This window comes from Miniopterus natalensis, chromosome 19 (assembly GCF_054644295.1).
Source record: "Miniopterus natalensis isolate mMinNat1 chromosome 19, mMinNat1.hap1, whole genome shotgun sequence".
NCBI lineage: Eukaryota > Metazoa > Chordata > Mammalia > Chiroptera > Miniopteridae > Miniopterus > Miniopterus natalensis.
Window position 1 is genome coordinate 36,122,165 of NC_142099.1, and position 7,976 is coordinate 36,130,140.

At 48.4% G+C, this 7,976-nt stretch overlaps 1 protein-coding gene across 1 annotated transcript in view; it reads left to right on the forward strand.

Moving 5' to 3' along the window:
- Positions 1 to 7,976, forward strand: part of NME7 (NME/NM23 family member 7) — a 103,846-nt gene that overhangs the window by 95,287 nt on the left and 583 nt on the right. The window lies entirely within an intron of this gene.

Below are 7,976 nucleotides of genomic sequence, written 5' to 3' on the forward strand. Positions count from 1 at the left end.
TAATTCATGATAGAGAAAGGACGTGTCTGTCATACTTGTCTCTTTCTGGAAACCTCACTCCCCGTTTTCCTTAGGAACGTAGCCACTCACCTCTCCCTCCCGGGTCCTCTGCAGGTCGCTCCTGCCCTGCGTCACTCAGTGCAGACCACCCGAGGTCTTCCCCGGCCTCGGGCCAGAGTCCTTTCCACCCTGTCCTCGAGTGCCGGTGGGGGGTGCAGAAGGCGGTGTGGCGGGTGTGAGGCGCCTCCTCCAGTCCGCAGCAGCTGGAGGAAGAGCGGGCAAGGGGACGAGAGAGAGCTGAGAGCGGGGGTGAGAGTCGCGCTTCGCGTTTACTGTCCGCTACGTGCGGGGCTCCGAGCGCCGGAAGGAGCAAGAGAGAGGGACTCCGTGCCCTGCAGGTTACAGGAGCAAAAGAAGGGACATTTCCAGTGGCAAAGGCCTTTCTCTGCTCTTGAGTGTCGGGGAGGAAGAGTGACTGGAGCCAAAAGCAAGCTCACTTCAGGGGACGCAGTCTGCTTGGGCGCCATGACTCAGATTTGATGGAATCGGAGAAACGGGGCCAGCCCCGTTCTGACTGGGAGCGGGTGGTATCCCCGAAGCTGCGGCCGTTCAGAGGCTGCCCTGGGCAGTGCGGGCGGTGGGCAGAGCACAGGCGGGGGGAGGCTCCGTCTCACAGCACCCCGACAACGCCTCTCTGTCCTGCCGCTGTGCCCCAGGAGCTCTGGCCACCCCGCTCAGGACTGTTGCCCAGCTCACCTCACCGGGGCCTGTGCCTAATGAGAAGCTTGTGAGGTCACTTAAATGTATTTAGTTCAGGACCACTTTGGGGTGGGCAACAGTGGGGGGTGGTTTATAGAAAAAGGTGACAGTTGCCTTTTATAGCGTTGCTGTCGGGGATTGAGGGCATCCCTGCAGCCCCTCCAGCATGCCCTTCAAAAGACATTACCAACATGTGATTCTCACCATTTTGACTTGATATCTTTGGCTGTAAGAAAATCCTTTTTCTTGAATCTTAAATTATGTCAACATTTGCTCTCTTAATTTCTTTCCAGATGTCAGTGACAAAGTTCACCCCACTCTCCCCTCAGTATCTATTAAGTTCTGATTATACTCCTGTCCCTTTGATCTGATCTGATCTAAGCCTTTCTTTACTTTTCTAATATCTCTATAAAAGTGATGTTCTATCTTCTAAGTAATTTTAGTTTTCTAATTTAATTATTTTCTCTTGGAGCTTTTTGAACTGAAATGTGTATGAAGTAGAGCAACACGAAATTTCCCAGAAGCAAATGCCCTGGAGTTTTTACAGAGGGCACCGGAATTCCTCGGCGCCATTTCCAGTCCTCTGTGAGGTTAGCGGTGATGGCTGCGCACACAGCAGCTGCCGCCACGGTCACATCTTCAGGGACCCACCAGGACACGCTCCAAGAAGTCTTTTCTGAGTCACTATTGATTGTTTACAGAGCTCACTCTGTGAGCCCACTTGGATTTCCTTCTTGCGAATACCCAAGACGTCTCCCGTGATGTTCCCTGCCTCCTCCTCGCCCATGTTCCCATTGCGCGAGGCCTGCCCATGTCCTTAGCACGGCACTCATGCCAAAGGCCCAGTGTGCCCTGAGTGCCAGCAGGGCTCATTCTTTCCTTCAGGTCACTTATGACAGTATCAGATGGGCTCGCTTGCGGCCCTGATTCTGCACCTACCTCTACTAATTCTCTAGGGTGGTAGTTTGCAAGCCCAGTGAACATCTGAAGTACTGGGAGAGAGAAGGGAATTACGCATCACTGTGCACCTCAGAGTATATTCCCTAAAGCACAGACGCTCCTTTCTGTCAACAGGACAATGGTTAGAAATCGGAATTTCAATAGCACTGCTCTCTATGAACACATGCAAATCCCACCAGTTTCCCCCACAAATGTCTTGTAGCAAAAGGAAAAAATGTTTCTGGGATAAGATCCATTCAGGGACACATGCTGCATTGGGTACTCATGTCTCTACACCATTTGTTTGCAAAGGTCCTCAGTCTGCCTTCATCATTCGTGATCTGCTCAGTGACCCAGGCTGTCCTCTGAGGGCAGGAATCACCTCGAGAGTGGGCATGGAGCATGGTGACTCAGAAACCCACGGCTTCATAGATTCTCAGCAGGATGGGCCGTGCATTCAGGGATATTGGAGAACCAGTAATGATGATACTTATGTGGTATTTACTACATGCTGGGCACTGTTTTAAATGCTTTTTTTAGTCTAACTCATTTAATCTTCACAAAAACCCTATGCAGTAGGTGTCACTATGTTATAAATATGAAATCTGAGAAACCGAGAAATGACTCACTCAAGGTTATCTGCCCAGGAAGTGCCAAGGCCAGGCCCCACCCCTGTGCCCTGACCAGGGAAAGGCAGACCCCAAGACACTCAGGGCTCTGTGCCCTCAGGCAAGTTACTTTCTGTAAAAAGCTGTTTCATCAACTGAAAAATAGGACTAGTATCTGCTTTGTACATTTGTAAGGATCATACACAATAATCTGTTAAAGCATTTAATCTGCAGCAAAAGTAATTGAAATTTAAAAAGCAAATATTGAAAAATTGGTGTGACTCACACTGAGACGTGGTAACTCTCAGAGAGCACTGTTTTCATCTTTGGGGGTGGGGAGGGGAAGGGAACAGAAGCAACAAACGTCTTCATATTTTTAGATTTTTTGAGGGGCTGGGCAAGGACTAGCTACAACCAAAGTCACCTTCAAGGCAGAAGAGGCCATATAATGAGTCATGAAGCACAGTTTTAGAATGAAAGTCTGGAAAGGCTTCCTGCATCTTTGGTTATATTTCCCATAACGAGAAAGGTCGGTACCACTCCATTTTGGGCTGATGAGGCATTGCCTCCCAGCTTAAAAGAGAGGTGTTCTCACTAGTGAGCAGCAGTTGGGGAATCAAGGTCCTTAAGAGAGAACCCTGGGGACGCTGGGTTTACAGAATTGCTGGGAGGTCCGGTCATTTTAAGGTGGAATTTTCATTTTGTCTTCCAACACTTCGAATATGGCCTCTGTACCTGAGGGGAAGCCTGACGCACACGCAGGGGCTACTCTGATGACTCAGGTCCCCGTAATAGATCTGAGGGGACACCCACAGCCCAAGGGCGTCTGGGCTCCGTAGCTGGACGTGGGCGCAGACGGCGTGTCCATCTCCCTTTGGTCGAGGTCTGAAGGTTTCCTCCAGCCCTGCGCCTGGGGAGTCCTGGGCTCCCATTAGCTGAAGCACTTAATCAAAGGGCTGATGTGGTAACAAGCGCGTCCGGCGCTGTGGCCGGCGGCGTGGGGGCTTCCCACTCACCCTGCGCCAGGCCGCCTGCTCTACGTTTCCTTGGGAAGGCTGGTGAGAGTCCTGCTTTCATGAAACCCGGCTTTGCTAAGGTGCTGTGGTGAAGCAAGCTGGAGGTGGTGTGCCCGGTTTTATTATAATGTGGGCCTTTTCTTAGGGTGTGGGGTTCATTGTGGCTCCATAAAATAGCTGTGTTCTGTGCACAGTAAGAGTCGGTCCCTGAATGAGACAATCAGCACAGGCTGATGCTGACAGTCTCAGAGGGAAGAATGCAGAATTAAAACAGGCACCAAGCCCGGCCCGTGGCTCAGCGGTTGAGCATTGACCTAGGATCCAGGAGATCGAGGTTTGATCCCTGGTCAGGGCACATGCCCGGGTTGCGGGCTCGATCCCCAGGAGGGAGCGTGCAGGAGGTAGCCGATCAGTGCCTCTCTCCTCATTGATGTTTCTATCTCTCTCTCTCTCTCCCTTCTTCTCTCTAAATCAATAAAGACATATTTAAAAAAACAAACAAACAAAAAAAGCCCAGGCCCATGTTTTTCTTTAATTCTGGGTCTTCTTTCCCAGTGCCGAGCTACAGGATGGCAGATACCAGGCCTGGTTAGACTGGCCCTCCTAACAGAGAAGAGAGAGGCACATTTTCTCTCTTGAATTTGATCCCAAGATTACTTGACTCACTCGATTAAAACTGTTCTTGACTGCTCGCCCCGTAGCTTCTGTGTTCCCAAGGTCCTTAGTCTTCCACGGGCCAAATACACGGCTACGGAAGCGTTACTAATCCTCCAGGAAGCCAGGAGTTGGAGCGATCAGTGGGCTTCGAAAGCTTCTGATACTGGATTTTTGTCTCTGATCGCTGATAACATTTTTAATTTGGACTTGGAGCAGGGCCCTCCGGTGATGAGTGTAGCCATTGTTCTAAAACGGAGTTCAAATTAGATTTGGCCCAAACAGGCACAGAACCGAAAACCTCAGCTTCTTTCACGCTGTGCTTTGAGCAGAGAGGTTCTTAAATCCCAGCCAGCCAGGTATCACTTTCGTGGTTTTTACCATATCTGAGAACCAGCTAAAATTTTACTTACTATTTTTCTTTAAGTACATTCATCGCTATACTTAAATCTATTTTACTGCCGTAAAGGGAATATTAGTATTACTTGCCCCTAATTGGAGGTAATAAGATAAATACAATGTAAACAAGTTCCTGAATTCTACCTGGGCAATACTGCTTGCCAAGGGTCTGAGCCCGGGCCTGTCTCCTTTTTGCTAATGTAACCACTTTAATGCTCTTGTTTCCGAGTGGACTCAGCCCACCTTTAAAAACTGTGGCCTTTGGAAAACTCATTCCCTTTACATTCTGTGTCAGGAATTAGGCATTTGATTGACTGGACTTTGTGACAACTCCTTTCTGAGATGTGCTAAGAATACCATGAAGGAGGCAGATGACACTGTCCCTACAGCCAAGAAGTGTGTGGTCGACTGAGGGACGAATGAACTGACGGGAGCGCTGACGGAGGTCGAGAAGCAGGGGCTCCGTTTATCTGTGTTTGTTTATAGCCCCTCTCCCAACTCCCTCCCCTTGGGCAGCCGTCAGCTTGTCTGTGTCTATGGGTCTGTTTCTGTGCGTTTGTTTTTTAGATTCGACATATTGGTGAGATCATACGGTGTTTATCTGACTTGTTTCACCTGACATAATACTCTCTGGGTCCATCCATGTTGTCGCAAAGGGCAAGACCCCGTCCCGTAGGGGCTGAGTGTTCCCGTCGTGTGCAGGCACCACTGCCCTCCCCCCACCGCTGGGCGCACGTGTCTTTTCAAATGAGTGTTTCGGTTTCCTTCAGGTGAACACCCAGGAGTGGAACTGGTGAGTTGTACGCTAGTTCTATTTTTAAATTTTGGAGGAACCTCCATGCTGTTTTCCATGGTGGCTGCACCAACTTACAATCCCACCAACAGTGCACAAAGGCTCCCTTTTCCACAGCCTGGCCAGCACTTGTTTGTTGATTTGGTGATGAGAGCCATTTGAGGGGTGTGAGGTGATACCTCATTGTGGTTTTTTAAAATTTAATTAATCCTTACCTGAGGATATTTTTTTCATTACTTTTCAGAGGGAGTGGGAGAGAGAAACATTGATGTGAGAGACACATTGGTTGTCTCCTGCATGTGCCCAGCAAGGGCCAGGGACCCAACCTGCAACCGAGGTGCGTGCCCTTGGCCAGAGTCGAACCCAGGAGCCTTCAGTCTGCAGGCTGACGCTCTAACCACTGAGCCAAACCGGCAGGGCTCATTGTGGTTTTAATTTGCATTTCCCTGAGTAGCGAGGTTGGGTATGTTTTCATCTGTCTGTTGGCCACCTGTATGTCCTCTTGACAGAAATGTCTGTTTAGATTCTCTGCCCATTCTTTAACTGGATTGGGTTTGGTGGTGTTTTGGGTGTTAAGTTTTATGAGTTCTTTACTTACATGTTTTGGATACTAACTCCTTATTGGATGTATCATTTGTGAATACTTTCTCCCCTTCAGTAGGTTGTCTTTTCCTTTTGTTGATGGTTTCCTTTGCTGTGGAAAAACTTACTTGGATGTAGTCCCCTTTGTTTACTTTTCCTTGTTTCCCTTACTCGAGGAGACATATCCAAAAAGATACTGCTAAGAGATGTCAGAGTTCACTGCCTATATTTTCTGATAGTTTTAGGGTTTCAGGTCTAAAATTTAGTGTTCAATCCATTTTGAATTTATTTTTGTATATGGTGCAGGAAAGTGGTGGTTTTATTTTTTTCATGTATCTGTCCTGTTGTCCCAGCACCACTTATTTAAGAGACTGTCTTTACTCCATTGTATATCCTTGCTGTCTTTGTTGTAAAATAATTGACCCTATAAATGGGAATTTAGTTCTGGGCTCTCTGTTCTATTCCATTGGTCTATATATGTTTTGTGTCAGTACCATACTGTTCTGATTATTGTAGCTTTGTAATGTAGTTTGATATCAAGAAGCATGATACCACCCACTTTGTTCTTTCTCAAGATTTATTTGGATATTTGGGGTCTTTTATGATTCTCTATAAATTTTAGGATTAGTAGTTCTAATCCCAAGAATGCCACTGGTATTTAAGTAGAGGTTGTACTGAATCTGCGTATTGCTTCAGGTAGCGTAGACATTTTCACAGCGCGTGTCCTTCCAGCCCGTGACTTATTTCTGTCTCATTCAGTTCCTTTCTTCGATGTCTTACAGTCCTTAGAATACAGATCTTTCACATTTTTGTGGGTTTTTTTTTTTTTTTAAGAAAAGGTATCATATTAGTTGCATTATCAAATAAGCCCCAATATTTCAGTGGCTTAACAATAAAAGGTTATTGCTTATTCGTGACAACATGGTTGAAGCTACAAGTTAGAAGCAGGTTCCCTCCCTGTGATGACTTGGGGACCCAGTCTCTGATTCTGTGGCTTTGACATCCTGGCTAGTGCAAGGGGGGTGGGGGAAAGCAGCAGCAAGTGGCCCGAAAACATGCAAGTACTTCATACTAGAACGTGAGCTGCAGCGGAAAGACATGTGTGTGCTTGGTTCACTCGTGGGCCCGTCCCTCAGTGTTAGACGAGTGCTTGGCACAGAGTAGGCCATCAACAAACACCTGCCCACTCAGACTGCCAACCCCATGCCCATCTCCCAGTGGGAGATGCGGCCCTAACGATCACAGGCTGAAGAGGTTACAGGGAAGCGAGACTGGACAGTCTCTGTAAGGAAGTGATAGGCAGAGCATGCACACGTGCACACGCACAAACATGCATGCACATGTGCACACATCGGCTCAGAACAGAAGGCATTTGAAAGCAGTGGGTCATGTTTGTCTGACCAAGGTTGTGAACTTCGAACACCCTCAAAATTACAAACCACCCTCCACTTGGAATAAATGCTCCCCTCCCCCGACCTACAGCCATTCCTTCTTCATAAACATCACACAGTTAAGACCCTGAGACAGTTGGCTCCGCATTTCGGGGGCGAGGCCAGGTTTCTACTTGGGGGGTTACTCTGGCTGCTCTGGGCCTTGCTGTCAGTCTGCAGTTTGCCGTTTCCTGGTGGTGAGGGAGGCTCCTCCCCTGCAGCTCAGCTGTGCCCATCCAGTTCCCTGTGCTGGTGTTAAAGGGAGTCATTGTTCCCTGGGTATTAATTTGCCATCACCGTTTGCTGCTCTAGAGATAAGAAAGTCTCAGGTAATGTTTCTAACAAACAAGAGAAGCGGGCCAGCTGGGCCGGAAAGGGAGCGGTAAGGTGGGAGGGGAGGCCGTGGCCGCCACTCCTGTGTCTGAAAGAGCGACCGTCTTCGGGGGACGGCGCGTCCCACTGAGGGCGGCTCAGCTCTCAGCTGAGGGTCGGGACCGGCCCGCAGGCAGCAGGGCTGGCCGGAGCTGCGGCTACAAGGCTGGGCGGGGTTTCATTTCCAGAAACATGAGCAGCCATTTTTGCTTGGGCGCTTCCCATGTTTGTTAAGCGATCCTAAACCTTCAGCTCAATTGTACCTGATAAATGTTTTTCAAAAGCTTTTTTGTCTTCTCACGGAGGCTAATTTTTAAATATGGCTCAAAAAGGGCTTAGGCCAAACCACGAACCAAAAAAGCAAGGTATGAACTTCCTTAATTTACCGAACCTCAAACCTAACCTCATTTTTTTTTTAACTGTA